Source organism: Bidens hawaiensis, unplaced genomic scaffold, assembly GCF_021521415.1.
Source record: "Bidens hawaiensis isolate Kalapana, Puna unplaced genomic scaffold, B.hawaiensis_p1.1 tig00050785_1, whole genome shotgun sequence".
Lineage (NCBI taxonomy): Eukaryota > Viridiplantae > Streptophyta > Magnoliopsida > Asterales > Asteraceae > Bidens > Bidens hawaiensis.
Window position 1 is genome coordinate 84,568 of NW_027499115.1, and position 20,365 is coordinate 104,932.

At 41.9% G+C, this 20,365-nt stretch overlaps 1 pseudogene; it reads left to right on the top strand.

The window, feature by feature from the left end:
* The first annotated feature begins 6,107 nt into the window (after window positions 1-6,107).
* LOC143598751 (trans-resveratrol di-O-methyltransferase pseudogene) lies at window positions 6,108-7,386 on the top strand (annotated as a pseudogene).
* The last annotated feature ends 12,979 nt before the right edge of the window (window positions 7,387-20,365 follow it).

The window sequence follows — 20,365 nt, forward strand, 5'->3', positions numbered from 1 at the left end:
AGTGTCTTAAACCACGACAGATCTTCATGAGCGGAGGCAGGAACCACAGGCATGGGAGCTTCCGCCTTGCATTTCGTCATCGAGAAAGGAATAACATCCTCTCGAATCCAGAAAAACTTTGGCTTCCAACCATGAAGGATACGGATCCACTCCGTGCCTATGGTCCTCTTCTCGATGCATGCAAAGCTGTACAATCCATCGCGGAGGGTCATTTTATAGAAAACGGCAAACATGCCAACAGAGGGCTCAAGGTTGTGAGCTTGACAACAGAATTCAAAATGTCGAACCCTCAGCATCCCAAAGGGATGGATCTGTGAGAGATGAATCGCATAAGTCGTCAAGATTGATTGTACAAACTTCGTCACCGGAATCCGGAAGTTTCCTGTCGTAAAATGGTCTACGTATACAACCATTTTCTTCGGAGGAGGACTAGTAGCAATGGAACCACTAGCCGGATGTTCTGGCTCCCATTCGGTAGCCAACCCATATACGTGAACAACGTCATTAAAATCTTCTTCTTTAAGGGCTACGACAACTTCGTTGATAGCAGGAGCACCTTTCTTTTCTTTAGCCATTTAAGTAGAAGAAGATGAAGAAATCTCATAAAGTATTGTAAAGTCTTAAGTGTTTGGAAGAAAGGAAATCTGAAAGTGATAAAAGTTAAATGGAAATCACAAATGGTATATTTATACCCATCGCAATTAATGCGATCCATAAAGTGCCAGAGGAGAGAGAAACCGCGGACCACCAGATGACTGACACGTCAGGCGGGAAATTCAAGATAGTGCAAACAGACTGTCAACGACGTCATACAAGTCTTGTCAGTTGTCCTCAAGAAGTTTCTCTCTCCGCCAAGTCAACATAGTTATCCAAATTTTCAAACACTCTAAAAACATTGTAAATTTCAAAAATATCTTCTAAAGATATTTTCGTCAAACAAGTAGAATATTCACAAAAAAGACAAAAAGCTCTTTCTCATTAATTATCTGGAAAATAATTACAGAAGGAGAAAGAACAATTGCAAATTACAAAAAACATTTGAACTATTTTAAGAAACCGAAGCCGTTTGGTATTCCGGAGCCTTCAAGGATGTGTCTTCCGAAGAATCATCCTCAGATTCTTCACCAAGATAGTTCTTCAAATGTTGTACGCCGTCATCGGCGGAAGCAAGCTCTGGAAGCATATATTGTAAAGGGAAGACCAAAGCGTCATGCTCTTTAACCCATTTAACACGATCTTGTTTGACGTCTAAACCATGGAGCGGATGATCCTTAAATGTGCGGTTGCTTTGAGCATAATTCATTCCTTCATGAAAACCCATTACACGTCCAAGTGAAGAAGAAGCAGCCATCAGATTGGCAAAACTGTCATTAAGCTCCTTACTTCCCTTGATATGGCGGACGACCTGTCGGGGTAAAAATATAAGTTTTCATTAACAAAAATGAGGATTAAGCAATGAGCGTCAAAGTATAACTTACAGCATCAACCTCTCGAGTGAGGAACCACTGACGGTCCCGCTCCGCGCGTTCAGCTCGCACTTGAGAAGCTTGAGACTCCGTGGCCTTTTCCTCATAAGCCCGCAAGAGAGAGTCATAAGCAGTTTGAATCTCAACAGCACTTTTGTCTTTAAGCTCAGTTTGCTCCCTCTGCAACTTAATTTCGCCTCAAGCTCTTGGATTCGAGTGCCCTGAAGGGTCACTTGATTTTCTAAAACCGAGTTTGCTTCTTGAGCCCGGGCTTAATCATCTCTCTCTTTTTGAGCCTTTGCCCGAGCAGCTTCAAGAACAGAATTTTGCCTTTCACAAGCTTCTTTCCATCGGCGGGCAGCGTCAGCATTGCGATCTTGCTCACTCTTAAGAGCATTCTCCGCGTCGGCTTGCTTCCATTTAGCAGTCTGGGCAGCAATACGATATTCCTCAGCTTCTTTCCTTGCAGATTCAGCGACCCGACGAGCTTCTCCCACCTTCCCGCCTAAAGTGCGCCACTCACTTAAGACCTCCTGGCTACCAGCCAAGGCATTAGCCAGATGATAAGCAATGTTCGTATTAAGGTCGTGACGGGAAAGGTCACGTTGATACGTCATCTCAGCAGGTGGCGCACAATGCTCAACAAAATTCATACAGGTTCTAGGATTAGAAAACCGGGACCCGTTAGTAATGTCCCATGGAGGGACAAACAGATCATGTTTATCACCCAGGTTCGTATCTCCGTAATTACGGGAGCCTGAAGGTTTAAGACGGGCCGGGGTGGAGAAAGGCTGTTGTGGAGGAGGTCGAGAAGGAAACTCCTCGGTCCTGGAATCCTCCTCATTCACAACAGGATTGTCTTGCTGATCTCCCATAACACTCCCAGTCAGAAAAAGATAATCGAAGCGAGTATCAGATTCAGCCTGGTTGATGGGTCCTTCCGCTGAAACATCAATAAGAGGAGTCGGCATCCTCTCTTCCACGAAAATCTCAATTAAAGGAGAAGTTGCACGACCCTTCATATCAGCATCACTAGGTAGAGCGGATGGTTCATCTTCCGCCCCTCCCCCTGGAGGAGGAGGTGATTGTTTCTCAGTTTGTGGAGTTAATGTAGGCATCTTCTCTGATATGTTTTCACTAAAGATTAACGGATCTGCATAAAAATTTATACTCAGCCAAACACTCTTTAAAAAAAGTGTATAATAAAAATATATAGACACAATACTTAAAGGTTAACACACACCTTCGACAGTATCAATGCGGTCGGCAAGGCTGTACTGCGGCTTCTTCGGACGGTGAATTTTTCGTTTTTTCTTCGACGGTCCCGCCACAGTATCCGCAGCCTTCATACCTGTTCGACCCACTTGAGAAGCTAAGAAAGCTCTCTTTTTCTCCAATTCTGCCAATAAAGATGAGACAGAGGAAAGTTCAGAAGCATCCTCATCAGAGTCTCCCTCCTCTTCAGGAACAGAAAACGTAGAAGCATCGCCATCATCATCGCTTGACGATAAGATGACAATCATTCCGTCGGGAGTAATGGCAGTAACTGGAGGAGGGTTTAGAACGTACGCACTTGTTTCAAAGGTGGCATCCGAAATTACAGGTTCAGCTCGAACCTTCTTCGGAAAAAGAAATTGGGGCTTGGTTTTTTCAAGAATGGGTTGATCTCCCGCCTCGCGGGCGCTTTTACGAACACAACCCATGTCCTCAAAAAGAGCATTAAACATAGAACTTCGACCTGAAAAAGATAGAAACTTAATCATAAAAATATTCAAGGAAGAGAAGAGACAACAAAAAACAACTTACGCTCATTCAGATATGCAAAAATGGGTTCCATAAACGCCGTTGGCCACAACCGACTCATGCCTGCCCACACTAAAGCTTCTTCTGGCAAAGCACGCATGGGTGATGGTTCCATGGTAAGAACACGATACCACTCACGACCTTCATGAGCAGCTGTGACAACGTCCGGAAGGGCAGAATTCACAGGGCGACGAAACATGGTCAAAGGTACCACATCCTCAGATATCCAAAAAAATTTGCAACGCCAGTCTGTGGACAGTTTTTCAACTTCATACCCAATGCTCCTGTCGAAATTCCTTGGCAGGTATACCAGCCATTACGGTTAGCGAGACGGTAAAAAACCGGAAATCGATCAAAATGGGGCACCATGTCACGAGCTATACATACAAATTTGTAGTGACGAATTCGCATCATAGCACGCGGATGTAGTTGAGATAGATGGATTCCATAACCAGTCAAAACCCTTTCGAAAAATTTTGTTATAGGAAAACGGAAATTCCCATAAACAAAATAATCAGCATACACAGCCATTTTCCCAGGCGGTGGGAAACTGGCGATAAAACCAGGGGAAGGGAACTCCGGTCCCCACTCAGGTGGAATACCATAGGTTTCCAGTAATTTTTCATACTCCAAGTAATCCCATGAAACTTCTATTTCATCAACTTCAGTCTGAACGTTCGACATTATAATAGAATTTAATAAGATAGAAGAAAGATATATGAAAAGTTCAGAGAAACTACGAAAATAATCAGAAGAAAAGAGTGATAAAACTTCGAATAGATGGAGTCTCTCCGTATTTATACCCATCGCAATTAATGTGATGGGATATGAACAGTAGAGAGAGAAAATCATCGCCCAATCAGTGACTGCCACGTCACGCGGGAAATTCAAAAAAGAGAAAAAGTTGCACAGTCGGGTACAGTGACAACCGTCAAAAACGTTCCATCATCTGTTCACGCGCCTGCGAGTAGTCAACTTGTCCTTTTTTCATGATTATCCATACCAACAGAAGATATTTTCTACCTAATTCAAAAATCCCCAACACACGTTAAGTCCAGAATTTCACCCGCATAAAGATTTCACACGGAAGAAACACTAGACTGGGGGGACTTATAGAGGTAGGATACCAAAAAGACCCAAATACCCTTAAGTACCACCCACGGGTCACAGAGGAGCCTCTAATAGGCCACCCGCGGGACATTTGGATCACCCGCATATCACGATAGAGGAAGAACGTCCTCATAACACGCGCGGAAGCATCCTGGCACCCTCAAAAGCCATCCGCAGGGCAAGACATCTGTCCGCCTAAACAACTGGAAAACAATGCCAGCGGGACAGTTGTCGCCAATTAACTACTCTCTAGAAGAAGGTTCACGATTCTTACTTGGGGAATACGTGACATATCAACCAATGAACAAAGGACACCTGGCCAGGTTGTTATAATCGTGCACATGGCCAGGGTGCAATCCGTCCTATCATCGGGCGACACGCGTCCAGGTTGTTATACCCATGCACATGGGACGTATAGCTCAACCTATCTTAAGAGGACACGCGTCCAGGCGGTTAGAAAAGACCTTCTAGAAGAGGGACAGCTGGTCCAATCACCTTCCTACATCCTTCGGCTATAAATACCTTGTCAAACGGTATGAGGTATTCATTCACTCACCTACATTCTGACTACACTTAGTCTATTTACTTCAGTACTTTATCCTCGACGAAGGTTACTGATTCTCACGCCGGAGGGTGGTTACAGGAAGACCCCTCCCCCTCTTGTCCTTCCTGTAACGAGACTCATGGTGTCTGTTTTGCAGGTTCTAGTCATTGGACTTTGGGAAATTATACTCATATCTTGGTAGCGGTTATCGTATTTTACTCTGTGGACTCATTAGATCCAGGACCCATCTCTGGGGATTGGATCCGTGTTTCTTCATATTCCTAGGTGGAACTCATTAGGTTTAAGGGGATGAATAAATGATTAATCGTAATAGTTCGCAAGTAAAAGAGCTGAATGGTTAAACCGAGAAAGAAGAGGGTAAAATATATATTTATGGGAAGAGATCAATCAAAAGAAAGAGAAGAAAAGAGATAATGATAATATTTGTAGAGCTAATTGTTAGAGTTAGAGATAGAGTTTATTTATTAATTGTTTGAGTATTATTAATAATTAATTTTTGAGTAGGAAAGATTTATATAAATAGAGGTTCAGAGTTATTGTAATTTGTGTGCCTTTTGTTCTTGATAATATTGAAAGAGTCGTGGCGAGTTACCACAAAAATATCGGTTTTGTTCAAGTTGCTCGATTTAGTTAAGTTCAACAAGCGTACGCCACCTAAGTATACCCATCAGCAAAAGGTCATCCACGCCGCAATCGTATACAACGCCTGTGATCTAGCCCACCACAAATTCTAGGGGAAATTCATCGCCCGAAGGCCCACGGTTGTAAAACCCCTGGCTCGCGCACCACATTTTGTCACGAACAAAATATACAAATTTGAGTGAATATTAAAATGAACGTTATTAACGGAAATAAACTAATGTTAACGAACAAACGTGTACAAACAAAAGTAAACGAACGAGTCATGTGTCCATGTTTGTTCTTTTAATTAAATAAACAAAATCCATGTCCAGTAGAGAAAAATAAAATCCATGTGTCCATGCGTTCGTTTATTAAACGAACAAACATAAATCAACTTGTCGTTGAACGATTTACTGAATGTTCGGTTTAGACAAAAGGTAAAAAGCACATAACGGAGATTCGTTTGAAAAATACCCTTTCTTGTGGGCCGCATTGCAAAGAGCAAGTCCGCCACAATCATATCTCTTCAGAGCTTGTTTTCTATATATTGACAAGGTCATTATGTTCACATGCCAAATTGTCTGTGAGATGGCAATGCAAAATAGTGTGTTATCCAAAGATCAGCTACTTCATTCTCAAGCTCACATATGGAACCATATTTTAAGCTTTATAAAATCCATGTCACTTAATTGTGCAATTCAGCTAGAGATACCCGATATCATCCATCACCATGGTTCACCAATGTTGCTTTCTGAGTTAGTTGAAGCCCTTGCCTTAAACCAGGAAAGAACTCCTTTTAATTTATTTATCGGCTTATGCGCATCCTTGTTCACTCTGGTTTCTTTGTGAAACAAAGTATATCCACCACACCCGAAGGCAGTGACGAGGAGGGAGGAGAAGGCTATTTGCTAGCCCCTGCTTCTCGATTGCTTCTAAAGGAAGAGCCATTAAGCGTTAGGCCCCTTTTGCTAGCTGCGATGGATCCAATGATCTTAGATCCATTTCAAGACATGGGCAAATGGTTCAAAAACGATGATGTCACCCCATTTTACACAACCCACGGGAGAATGTTTAGGGATATGGCAAGTAAAGAGCCAAAGCTTAATCAGCTCTTCAATGAAGCGATGGCTAGTGATTCACGGCTTGTTACAAGTGTCATTCTTAAACATTGTAAGGGCATTTTTGAAGGGTTAGATTCCCTTGTTGATGTTGGTGGTGGTGCTGGGATTGTTTCCGAAGCTGTTGCCAAAGAATTTCCCAATATTAGGTGCATCTGTTTTGATCTTCCTCGTGTAGTTAATGGTTTGGTTGGGAGTAAGAACTCGAGTTATGTTGGTGGAGACATGTTTGATGCTATTCCTAATGCTGATGCGGTTTTGCTTAAGGTATCCTATTTTGATTATTACATGTAACTAATAGTTTATTTTTTGAAAACTTATTCAATCATAAAGTTTTGATGATTATTTATGTTTTCTTTTGTGAAAAAAAAAAGATGATTTTACATGATTGGAGTGATGAAGAATGCATGAAGATACTGAAGCGATGCAGGGACAGATTCCAAGCAAGGAAAATGGAGGAAAGTTAATCATCATAGACATGGTTGTGAAGGTCCATGAAGGAGAGAAAGATTTGCTCGAGACTCAACTTCTCTCTGATATGCTTATGATGACTTTGGCCGTTGGAAAAGAAAGGAGCGAAGAAGACTGGGCAAAGCTCTTCCTAAATGTTGGCTTTAGCGATTTCAAAATAAACCATATTTTGGGGTTAAAATCTCTCATCAAAGTTTATCCTTATCTTTCTATAAAATATGAAACTCCTTAGAATGTTCGATCTTGTTTGTGGTTCTTTTGTATCAATGTTCTTGAAATTTGGCAACCGGCATCTTCTTACACGCTTATGAAAGTATATCTACCCAAAAAGACTTTATCTTGCAAGTAACCATATTCACTTGCAATAATTAACTTTTCATTGAACTGTAAATCAGGAAAATACCTTAGTTCTCATAACTTGTTTTATATTGGCCGGAAAAGTATATTACATTAACACTCGCGAAATAAGTATTCTAAACTAGTGATGAAATTATACATTTTTTTGAGTAAAGTAATGTCAAACAAAGATCTTCCCATATGTGTCAATAGATTTATAAAAACTCTCATACATTTGCAAAAGTGGAACTTGACGCTCTGTGTGAGTGCGACTGTGTCCTCATAAACAATGTTTCAAGACATCTTACACTATAAGAAATTCAATTTGATATGACGGACTTGATAGCAATGACACATGTCGTACACATAGGTCACCTTTAGCAATGACATGTCGTCGCTATAGGGTTCAATTTTTTGTTTAGCCATAGGTACAACGAGAAAGAGAAAAAATTAGACGTCAAGTGAAAACATTGTAGCAATGATACGTTGTCACTATAAGAAATTTTCTTTTTAATTTTTCTTTCCTTTCATTTTCTGTACTAAATAACCCGTCATCATCATGGACCATCTAAGACGAAGACATATTGCCATTGGGAAACTAATAATATCTATTTTTTTAATTGATCAATAAATGGGACTGACGGCATTTTGACCCACCCTATACATATGGCACGTCGTTGCCATAGGGTGGAGTGTGCAGTAGTTTAACAATCCAACACCATCCACCTTCATCTCTCTCTCTCTCTCTCTCTCTCTCTCTCTCTCACACAGACATCACCCACCTCCCCCCCCCCTCTCCACCGTAGGCACCCTATTTATTTTAATAGGAAACTAATAATATTATGTATGTATTTTAATGCAAGTGCTTTTAAAGAAATTTGCATTTACACGTAATGTTTTACGTATATACATGTATCCTTTGGTATTGGTTTGTAAAATTATATATGTATATATAAGCTCTCAATTTTTATTTATTTACATGTCCCTACAAGGTGGACTTATCTTATTAAATAATAAATACCTTATAGCGACAATATGTTGTCGCTAATATTTATTTTATTTGCCAGAAAAGTAGCGACAAACCCTATGGCGACGACAAGTCATCGTTGTAAACCATCCTATAGCGATGACAACTTGGACCTTTAGCGTCAACACTTAGGTGACGACATCAATGGCGACAAAACGTCGTCGCTATGGGTATTGCGACAACATGGCGTCGATACAAGGAGGAAAATTTCGTCATATCAGATAAAAATTCTAGTTTGTAGTTAATTAACTCAAGTTTTACATAAGTTAGACCCCATATGGTCCAACAAGAACAAAAACAAACCCAAAATGAAAAATATAAACATGTGAATTCAATTCAAGCACTCCCAACAAATAAAAAGGCTTGCGAAAGTGATGTTATGTTGATAAAATTTTGAAAACATACTAGCTTTTTAAATCACTAGCTCTTTAAAAACGTGACATATTAATGTTTTTCTACGGGTCACAATCTATGAATTCCATTCAAGCACTCCAAATTATGGCCAAAGTCCAAGTTAACAATAAAAGGCCAGGCTTGAAAATTAATGAGGATTTTGGCTGAGCAACAGTTGGTAGGCCGGGGTCGCATTGTAGGATCGATCTTGACAAAAAGTTCTTTGTTCAATAAATGTTCATAAATTTATTAGAGGTAGTTTTGGTTCGGTAGTCGTCTTTGGTGACAAAAGTCTAAAGAAGAATCAATTTGACAATAGGTCAAATACTCTATTGTAATTTAGTCATTTATCTCAAGGCTAAATTTAACTTATGGATAGACAAAAATAGAAAATTACATGAAATGTTTGAGACGGCCAACGGGTAATGGGATGTGATCGGGCACATGTTTGAGTATGAGATTAATTACACAAATTGCCTCGGATACAAGCCATTAGGGAAGACCACCCGCGCAGCAAGGCTACACGCACAAGGCACTTAGCTCTCAATCGTTCAGTGTCACCTGAAGGAATGAGCGAAGCCGGGAACAATCCCGCACAAGGGCGGGAGGGGGAATACTCCCGCCCAAATAAGCCAGTCCGTACGATACAGGAAGATCTTCTGTACTGTACCTGACGAGGTATGGGAAAAAGATCTGACTAAAGATACGACAGCTTATAGACAACAGTATGGCGAGCAGCATGCTCCTACACTGTATGTCACTATTAGCCGCTGCCTACTCACCAACTCTTGTCATACCACGTGCGTAGCTGACAGTTGGTGGAAAAGGAATAGTATACAGCAGGTCTGGTCGCTGTCAGCCGCTACCTACCCACCAACTACCAGCAGGGCACGTGCGTAGGCTACTGTTGGTGGAACAGGAACACTGTTGCAGCCGGCCATACCTCCTTGGAAACCTACCTTCGGCTATAAATACCACAAATGGTATGACCATCTCATCTTATCTTGTATTATCATATCTTATCGGATTATCATCATATTATACCTGATATCTGCTCTAGCAATCTCTTAATATACTTTTATATTTAAAGAGCAATCTAGTCTGATTCTCACGCCGGAGGGTGGTCACAAGGAGGAACCCCCCCTTCTCAGTGACGAGCTCACGGTGTCTGTTTTGCAGGTTATCAGAAGAACCATCTTCTCAGGGTCTAACCCCTCGTGGGAAACATCTATCTAACCCCCAGGTTACCAGTAATCTGTCCGGGGTTCGGTTAGTGTTTCTTCATTGGCGCCATCCGTGCATAAAGCTAGAACTACATTTTTCTCCAGTTTTTTCAAACTTCTACAAAGATGGTTAGAGAAATTCCGGTAACCACAACCCCAGCTACTGGGGGGAATACCGGTAACACAGTTTTTACAAACACTACCCCGGTTACCCAAGCCGGGGCAAGTGAAGTAAATTTTACGAACACTACCCCAGTTACTCATGCTGGGGCAAGTGCAGTAAATGATCGCCTACTGGGATCCACGGATACCCAGGTTGAGAAACGAAGACTCCCCCGCCAAACTCTCGATGAAGTCAAGGCATGGGCGGAGGCACGACAAAAGGAATTCCAGGCCGAGTTGAACGAACGCTTGCGTTCCGTACAACAGGCCGAAGAATTCGAATACTGGGAGGATGACTCGGAGGAATCCGACTCCGACGCGAACCCTCGCCATAGGGCAAAAGGGAAGCGTAAGGAAATGGAATCCCAACCGAAAAGGCATTTTGGACAAGCCTTCAAACCAAAAAGCACAGGTGGAAGTCCACGAGACTTCTCCAAAACGTTCAGACCAAACGTTGCAAATGCAGGAACGTCCAAGTTTGCAAGGGACATTGCAGAAGCAATCGCCCCAAAGAGTGCCAAACAAATGCCTAACATAGGCACATATGACGGTATATCTGATCCAGACGATCATTTGAACAGGTTCATAGCGGGGGCAACCGTCAGCAATTGGACGGAACCCACGTGGTGCTACATGTTCCAAATGACGCTTGTTGGGGCTGCTAGAGCTTGGTTTGATCGTCTACCAGTCAACCACATCTACGACTGGGCAGACTTCCAGCAGAAGTTTAGCCAACACTTCAGCCAGCAACGGAAGTATACCGAGGAGCAATGGACAATCCTCAAATGCATACGAGAAGAAGATGAATCTCTGCCAAACTTCATCACTCGCTTCAACTCAAAGAAGCTAAGTTTGGGCAATATCAGCGAAGATCTTGTTCGCGCAGCCTTCATCCAGGGCGCGCATGACCCAGAGCTCATCCGCACCCTAACGGGTAAAGATGGTATGCCATCCACATGGGATGCCATCATGACAGCAGCAAAACGCTATGCGGAAACGGAGAAGCAACTGGGTAGAGATCTCCCACAGAGCACAAACATCTACACTCAGAAGACGAGAGAAGACAATGTCCTCACCGCCCGATTAAACAAAAAGCGGAAGCTAGGCATTTGGCAGTCAAGGGTAAACTTTGACACCTCATCCGGCTTGCAACATCAATTGGGCGGAAGGGATAATGTACAGCCGCACCGAAACTCCAGATGGACGCCACTCACCAAAAGCGTCACTGAGATATTCGCCACTGAAGAGCTCCCGTGGCCAAAGCCTCCAATAATCCGACATCGTCACGATGCTGATCGGAGCAAATACTGTGACTTTCACAAGACAAAAGGCCACAACACTGAAGAATGCATAGACGTAAAAGACATGGTCGAAGCATTTGTCAGAGATGGGACGCTCGCGCACCTCGTGGCGCAATAAAGGCTGAGCAGGCGGGTGCGTGTAGAACCCCAGCGGGGGAAAAGAATAAAAATTCCAGCTTCAATATCGAGACTACATGCTGCGTAAAGAACGAGATCCCGAACCAGGTGCGTATCGGCTCGATGGCACTCCCATCCCAACATGGAAGGGAGCTCATTTACACAGTTTACATGTAAATCAATTCCAATTTGTAAAGAAGGCCAAGAGCAACTTCTAATGGAAATGATTCTCTTTAGAACATCGAAGCTGATGATTTACTTTTCTGCACTAATATGACGATATTCACATTATGCGAAGTCGTTGCGTGGGAAGGCGGTTCTACCCGCACGAACCCAATAATAGGAAAAAACCTTCACGCAGGTCAGTTGAAGGGAAAAGGTTCAGCACCCAAAAATGAAAGTGCCGGTCAATCCGCACGAATCATAATGAGGAAGCTGAACAATAACCTATCAACAACCGCGCGTCGAACGGTTAACTATGCAACACGGGTGACGGCATTCACATTACGTGAAGTCGTTGCGTGGGAAGGCGGTCCTACCCGCACAAACCCAATAACAGGAAAAAACCTTCACGCAGGTCAGTCAAAGGGGAAGAGTTCAATGATCCCATTAAATGAAAGTGCCGGTCTATCCGCATGAGTCATGAAAGGAAACTGAACACTAACCTATTGACAACCGCGCGTCGAACGGTTCAAAACAAATTTCTCAAAAGGATGAGGAAAACCTACACGCAGGTCAGATATGGGTAAAGTTTTGCCATCCTAAGTGCAAGTGACGGTTCTACCCGCACAATCACGAAAGAGGAAGCAAAACTTCACACCTATTATCAACCACGTTCAAAGGTTAACTTATCCTCAAAAGATGAGGAAAACCTACACGCAGGTCAGATATGGGTAAAGTTTTGCCATCCTACTAAGTGCAAGTGACGGTTCTACCCGCACAATCACGAAAGAGGAAGCAAAACTTCACACCTATTATCAACCACGTTCAAAGGTTAACTTATCCTCAAAAGATGAGGAAAACCTACACGCAGGTCAGATATGGGTAAAGTTTTGCCATCCTAAGTGCAAGTGACGGTTCTACCCGCACAATCACGAAAGAGGAAGCAAAACTTCACACCTATTATCAACCACGTTCAAAGGTTAACTTATCCTCAAAAGATGAGGAAAACCTACACGCAGGTCAGATATGGTTAAAGTTTTGCCATCCTACTAAGTGCAAGTGACGGTTCTACCCGCACAATCACGAAAGAGGAAGCAAAACTTCACACCTATTATCAACCACGTTCAAAGGTTAACTTATCCTCAAAAGATGAGGAAAACCTACACGCAGGTCAGATAAAGGTAAAGTTTCGCCATCCTACTAAGTGCAAGTGACGGTTCTACCCGCACAATCACGAAAGAGGAAGCAAAACTTCACACCTATTATCAACCACGTTCAAAGGTTAACTTATCCTCAAAAGATGAGGAAAACCTACACGCAGGTCAGATAAAGGTAAAGTTTCGCCATCCTACTAAGTGCAAGTGACGGTTCTACCCGCACAATCACGAAAGAGGAAGCAAAACTTCACACCTATTATCAACCACGTTCAACAGGTTAACTTATTCTACACTTGGAAAATTGCTAATTTAAACTAAGTATGCAAGTCATAAGTTTATAAAGCAAGAAACCCAAAGAAGGAAATAACAATCTTATACGCAAAAAGATTAATATTTCACAAATGAATTATTACAAGAATGGCCGGGTAACTACCCGCCTACGAAAAGAAAAAAAAATCAATACAAGCTAAAATTATCCTAGCAGTGGGAAGGGATCTTCAGGATCAGGCTTCAGGGCCACTTCCACTTGGACCAGCCCCATCGGTAGAGCGTGGCAGTTCAAGGAAAGCTTTGAGGATAGCTAGCCCATCATCAGCAGCAGCTACTTGGTTCACCTTCTCCACCACTGGATGCGGGAAGGCGGCGTATTGATTTACTGCTTGGTCGTATATGGCTTCAGTATCAACATTGTACAAAGGGAAGTTGGAAGGCGGGAAGCCTTTCTCAACGAACCCTAGACCAAGCAGGAAGCCGGCCCGTTCCCCATCCTCGTGAGAAGCGTTGAGGGCTGCGCTCATGGCATCATCATAAGTAGTCTCTGAGAAGACTCGATGCACAACCTACAAAGAAAATATAAGTGTCAAAACACCTTTTCTATGTACAAAGGAAAGCGTGAAGACGTAAAGCTAAAATACCTGAGGCAACGCTTCTCGAAGAAGCCATTCCTTGGCAACCAGAGCTTGGGTGCAGGCGCGTTCGGCTTCGCTCTTAGCAAGATTGGCAAGAAGCACTTCCTTTGCAGCAGCCTCTTCAACGCCCTTAAGCTTCCGCTCGGTGTGGTCAAGCACACCCCTCTGGTCCAGGATCTCTTGGAGCTTCTTGGCATCTTCCATGGCCAAGGCATCATGAGCACGTTGGAGAGCCTCTAATTGGGCCTTGAGCTCCTCGTTCTCCATGCGTAAAGGCTCAGCAACGGCTTCAGCCTTGGTAGCCCTCTCAGTCGCGTTCCTCGCAGTCTCCTTAGCCAGCCGAAGCTGTTCGTTAACAGCTTGGGCAGCCTTGGAGCGGGCCTCGAGTCGCGCTTGAACGTCAACCTCGAGGGCCTTGAAGGCCTTCTCCTTCTCCGCAGCAGCTGCGGTCAATCGTTGGTTCTCCTCCCGAAGAGCACGCGCCTGAGATACGTCCTTGGCGCGAGCTGCTTTCAACTTGTCGTTTTCACGACAAAGCAGCTCGACGCGCGGCTGCATCCGGGCCTGGAGAACCCGAAGCTCATTGGTTAGCCTACCCTCCTGGTAGCTAGCCATGGCTTCCCCCAACGCACCATGAGGAGCAGCGTGGCGAGCCCAGTCCACGCACTCCACAGGGGTACGAAGGGTTGTTCCTCGGCGTATGTTCCATCGCGGAACATACACTTCATTGGAATCCGACACTGCAAAAAACAAAAAAGCAGTTAGGAAAAGATGATAAAAAATAAAAGTGAAAAAGGGGCCAAAGAAACCCTACGCACCTGTAGGGTCTGTAACAGGCCGATAACCGCCGAACCCATCACCTGAACCCAAAGGAAACCCATCCAAAAGGTCAGGCAGATGGGAAGGTGGCAAAGACTGGCGAGTACTCCCATGCGTACCTGATGGGCCGGCCATCGGTGCCGGTGGCGGGGGCATGGTGGCAGCCGCCGCAGTCGCTGCCGCAGAATCCGCAGCAATCGTAACCGCCGGCTCGGTGAAGGACGCCGTAAAAATCGCACTCACGGCCGGCGGTGGCATAAACTCGGCTGGAACAGTCGGCTCAGAGTGAGCAACTGAACCAGCGGGACCAGGCGCAGGCGCTTGGGTCGACGCCTCAGGTAGGCTGACCAAGCCTACCGTCATCGGCGGAGAGGTACTACTAGGCACTCCACCCGGGAATGCGTCAACATCCACGCCTGCACAAGAAGATAAGTGTTAAAACAATAAATTTATGAAGTATGTTAAATCTACAAAAACAATGATGTTTGTACTTACGGGTTTTCTTGAGCCTGAACGTACGGACAGGCGGGGACAAACCCGATGGAGCCGGTCTCTTGATGCCGGTCACCGTCGTCGTCGTTGGTTCTCCGGAGGTAACAGTCGTAGCCTCCGGAGCAGTGGTCTTCTCACCACCGGGGTGCCCCGCCACCTCTTCATTATCTGACTCACTGTCAGATAGGAGCACCGGATCAGCTGTGGAGGCCGCCTCCTTCCCTTTCCCACCGGCAGCCTTCCTCTTCCGCACCAGCGGAGGACCATCTGCGGATTCCTCAGAAGAAGACAGGATGTCAGGAATTCCAGCAGCGGGTACAGCATTGAGGGGTTGAGGATAGAGTATCGCCTTACCTGGCCGCCGTTGGCTCAGGATCTCGTGGCCTAGCGGATAGACTTCCACAAACCGATCCGCCGTTTGCTCCAGGATGGGCAACTCGTTCTCGTCAAGAGCACGAGTACCCACCCGCACGGGACCGTCAGCTTCCCGCGGGTACAGGAGCGACTCCAAATTGTTCCCCTCTGAAAGAAAAGCAGTTAGAAGACAGACTCATATCAGCAAAAAAGACAAGACATACCATAAGGAATAGAGTTCAAACCGTATTCGAGAAGGATGGGAAACCGGGACGCATCCTTCCATACCCGGCTCATCCCCAGCATCACCATCCCGGACTCCGCAAACCGGTAAACCGGAGATTGGACCCGGGATATCTTCGCGAACCATTCCGCCTCCTGGTAGCTGGAAGCGTGAAGGCTCGGAAGCGCTTGACCCTTCTTAAACTTCATGGCAATAGGGATGGCGCGGGCAGAGATGTTTGAGACGGCCAACGGGTAATGGGATGTGATCGGGCACATGTTTGAGTATGAGATTAATTACACAAATTGTCACGGATCTGAGATGGATATGGTACGTATTATTAGACACCCCGCGACTACCTAAAATCGATCTCATACTGTGTACCAAAATTAAAACTAAATATGTTAATGTATTATGTGATCTTAAAATATAAATCGTATTTTGAAGTTGTTACTTAAAACTAATAACTAATAGAAATATAGAAGGAAAATTCCGCGGCCCATTATATATATATATATAGGATCAGGGTCATGAGAGAATTTTTTTGAAATTGAGAACTATGAGAACTATTTTGGACTATAAAAAACCCAAAAATAAAAAAAAATCATAAAATAAAAAAAGACACAAAAATCAAAAAAATTAAAAAAAAAACCAAAATTCTTATTTTATCATCCCGGTTTCATTAAAAAAACTCGGTTTAGCTAAATTATATACACAATTGTATAATATATACATATATGTACATGTACATATTTTTTTTGTACACATGTGTATAATTTAAGATAAATGATATTGTACATATGTCTATATTACGTAACTAAATATTATATAAAATTATACATATGTGTATAATACGACGTTTTTTTATTATTTTATTTTATTTTATTTTTATTTTTTTTAATGAAACCGGAAAGATAATATAAGAATTTTGATTTTTTTCACTTTTTTAAAAATTTTATTATTTTTTGTTTTATGATTTTTTAAATATTTTTTAAAGGTGTTTTTAGTGGTTCAAAATGGTTCTCAAAGTTCTCAATTTGCAAAGGGTTCTCTTAGGATCCTTACCCTCTCTCTATATATATATGTATATGTATATGTATATGTATGTATATATGAAAAGTCGAAGTACCGTAAAATGATTAATCTCCAGTTACTAGTTTTTCATGTACTTCTGAAGCGTAATAGTCTGAACTATTATCAATTATAAAAACTCATAATGAATCATACCACATAATCATTGTTCATGTATGAATCATACGTCATAATCTCAATTCGTTTTCTTTATGGTTTAAAAGTGTTTATATTGTTAAAAACTGTGAAGGGTTGATGGCTGGTTCATAATCTCAGTGTGCTGTGTTCATATCATCATATGCTCTTGTTGGTCATCTGATTAGTGTTATTAGTATTTTGTTCACAAATGGCATAAACTCGTCTAGGGTTATTCAGCTATATAGATATGGATTCACAATATTAACCACAACATATACCTAGTGAAACGACAATCCAAGAAAAGAAAGACCTCTTCTTTTGTTTTGGATCATTTTGAAGAAATATAAATGGATGTTCTTAGTAAAGGAAAGTGCACCTACTATAAGAAAGTGTTATGTGTGCACACTCCGAATCAAATGCATGTCTTCATTAGATAAGCATATTCCTAGGTGTTATGAAAATCCTGAAAATAAATGACACGTCAAGGTACTATGGTTACGAGTAAAGGTGATAATGGTAAAGGTACTTTGAAAACATGGAAGTTCGATACCGTAAAAGTTAAGGTTACTGATCAAAATGATCATTGTGGACAAACATTCATTTCCTTTTGCCGAACATGACAGGTATAGGGAATTTATGGAAGCCCTTTGTTTGAGGTTTAATATCCCCTTTAGGTGGACGGCAGCCCAATTCTTAGAAAAAGAAAGTTAAAGTAACCTTTTGTTAAAAACAAACAAAGAGTGTCTTTTACAATGGACAAGTGACTTCAAACCAGCGTGTCAACCAAGTGTTTGGCAGTACCTTTTATTGATAATAAGTGGGTTTATCATAAGAAATAATCAACCATAAACCAATAGATATTCATAAGGGTGAGAATATCACGCCTCTAGAGGTGTTTTGATGAATGGATAATAGAATGTGTAATATGAATAATGCCTCCTCTAATGACATTGCAATTAGAGAACTGGAAAGTAGGTTACCAAATTTATTCCGTAACGCAGTAACGGTAAGTATCTACATGTCTGATGTTAAGCCCACATAATAAGCCTAATTGTGAAAGACGAGTTGAAAGCACAAGATTAAACTATTCATTGTATCGCAATGCGGTCAAATATGTTAGACAATCACCTGCTAAGCTTTCAAAGTTTAAAACTTGTGCTAGTGAAAAAACAAAGAAGTAAACTCTAAAGCTTTGTTATCATGTTTGCACTTGGTGGAACAACACCTATGAGATGTTAGATGGGGTACCAAATTTGATAAGGCTTTTTATAGTTATGCTCATAAGTTTTCTAATTTTCAAAAATGAGTTTTGTAGTTCCTGAGCAATATCATTGGAACTATGGTAAAAAAAATGGTAGCTTTACTAGAAGTTTTCAAACTTAAAACAATTGATATTTCTTGTTCAACATATGTGATAGCTCATGAGTTATATGCTAGGGTTATGGACATTTTTTATACCTTAGATGATATATGTTTAAAAAGAATAAGGATCTCTTTGATTTATGAAGATGGTATCATTGATGAAACATAAATTTGATAAGTATGTTGATGATAAATATAAGAAAAATATGTTGTTCGAGTTTGTGGTTATCTTGGATCCACGATTGAAGCTTGACATGATACGGTTGTCAAAAGGATATTGAGTTGTTGAAAGATATGACCAATGAAGAATGTACAAAAATGGAAGGTAGTATGGTTCATGATGTGCAAGTCGTGATGCAGTTAATTATTACGTAAGGATATAAAATACACCTAAAGAAGCTTGGTCAGGTAATTATTACGGGTGGCTACATACACTTTGTAGGTTCAAGACTATTTATTCATTTAACTCACCCTACATATATATAAACACAGACATATATGGATAAGAATTAGGATTCCCTTTTAAAAACAGAAAGAAAAAAAGAAAGAGTCTATTAACGTGCAAAAATAAGAAACCATCTTGCCCATCCATGAAAAAAAAGGGCTATGGCATACTGTACATTAAATACCCTTTTTTAACCAAATTAGAGGAATAATACATTAGAAGAGTTCTTTTAAAATTTTCTCTTAAGGAAAAAGTTTGTTTCATAGAATTCATATAATTAAAAGAAGGGGAAGGTTAACGTACAAATGAAATTGGTGTGCTAAACGTGAGAATCAAATAGAGTGATTATATATACAAGTACAGTAATTATGTAATTACATATACAAGTACAGTAATTATGTAATTACATATGTAATTACATAATTACTGTACTTGTATATATAATCACTCTACTTGAATCTCACGTTTAGTATGTTAATTTTATTTTTATTTGATCCAAACCCTTAAAAGAAACTGTAATTTAAATCTCACGACGACATGCCGTGTTCGGTAGAATAAGAGATGTTATTGAAATTTAGGTGAATTTCAATGAAATCCCACATTGAGTGGAATTCAAAATACTTCCAATTTTAAAAGGAAAGTTGATCAAAACCGATGAAATGTTTTAACCACCACCCTCTGGAGGTGCACAAAAAAACCGGTTCCGGAACCTAACTGGTGGAACCGAATCGGAACCGGTTCCAGTCCCTACCCGGTTAGCCCAATACCCGGTTTGGGTATTTTTGTACCCGAAAATCGTACCCGGTTCTCCTATTTGTATGTCCCCATCGGTTCCAACCCGGTTCTTAATTGTAACCGGTTCGGTTCCTACCCGAAAAAACCGGTTCCGGCGGTTTTTTTTATTAGTCAAACATTGGTCAAATTAGCCGTTGGAACCGGTTCCAACGGTAATATAGCCGTTGGAACCGGTTTTTGAGACACAAAATAGCCGTTGGAACCGGTTCCAACGGTAATATAGCCGTTGGAACCGGTTTTTGAGAGAGAATAGAGCCGTTGTAACCGGTTCCAACGGTAATATAGCCGTTGGAACCGGTTTTTGAGACACAAAATAGCCGTTGGAACCGGTTCCAACGGTAATATAGCAGTTGGAACCGGTTTTTGAGAGAGAATAGAGCCGTTGGAACCGGTTCCAACGGTAATATAGCCGTTGGAACCGGTTTTTGATGCCCGAAACCTATATATAACTTGTTTTCCACCACTTGTTTCACCACCAAACTCAAAAACAAACTAAAATACTACTCCTTTAGCAAACCCGTTCCGTTACCCGACCATCCAACTAAATATTATTATGGCACCCATCAAAAAAACTACCAAGAAGGCTAAGAAGAGTGTTTTTGTTGCCCCCGTTCCTGTTACGGAGGACCCAAGGGTTGTTACGGTAATCAACCATAACCGCAACGAAGACATATGGAAGAATTGGGATTTGATTGTGGATGACGAAGGTTATCAAAAGGCTCGTTG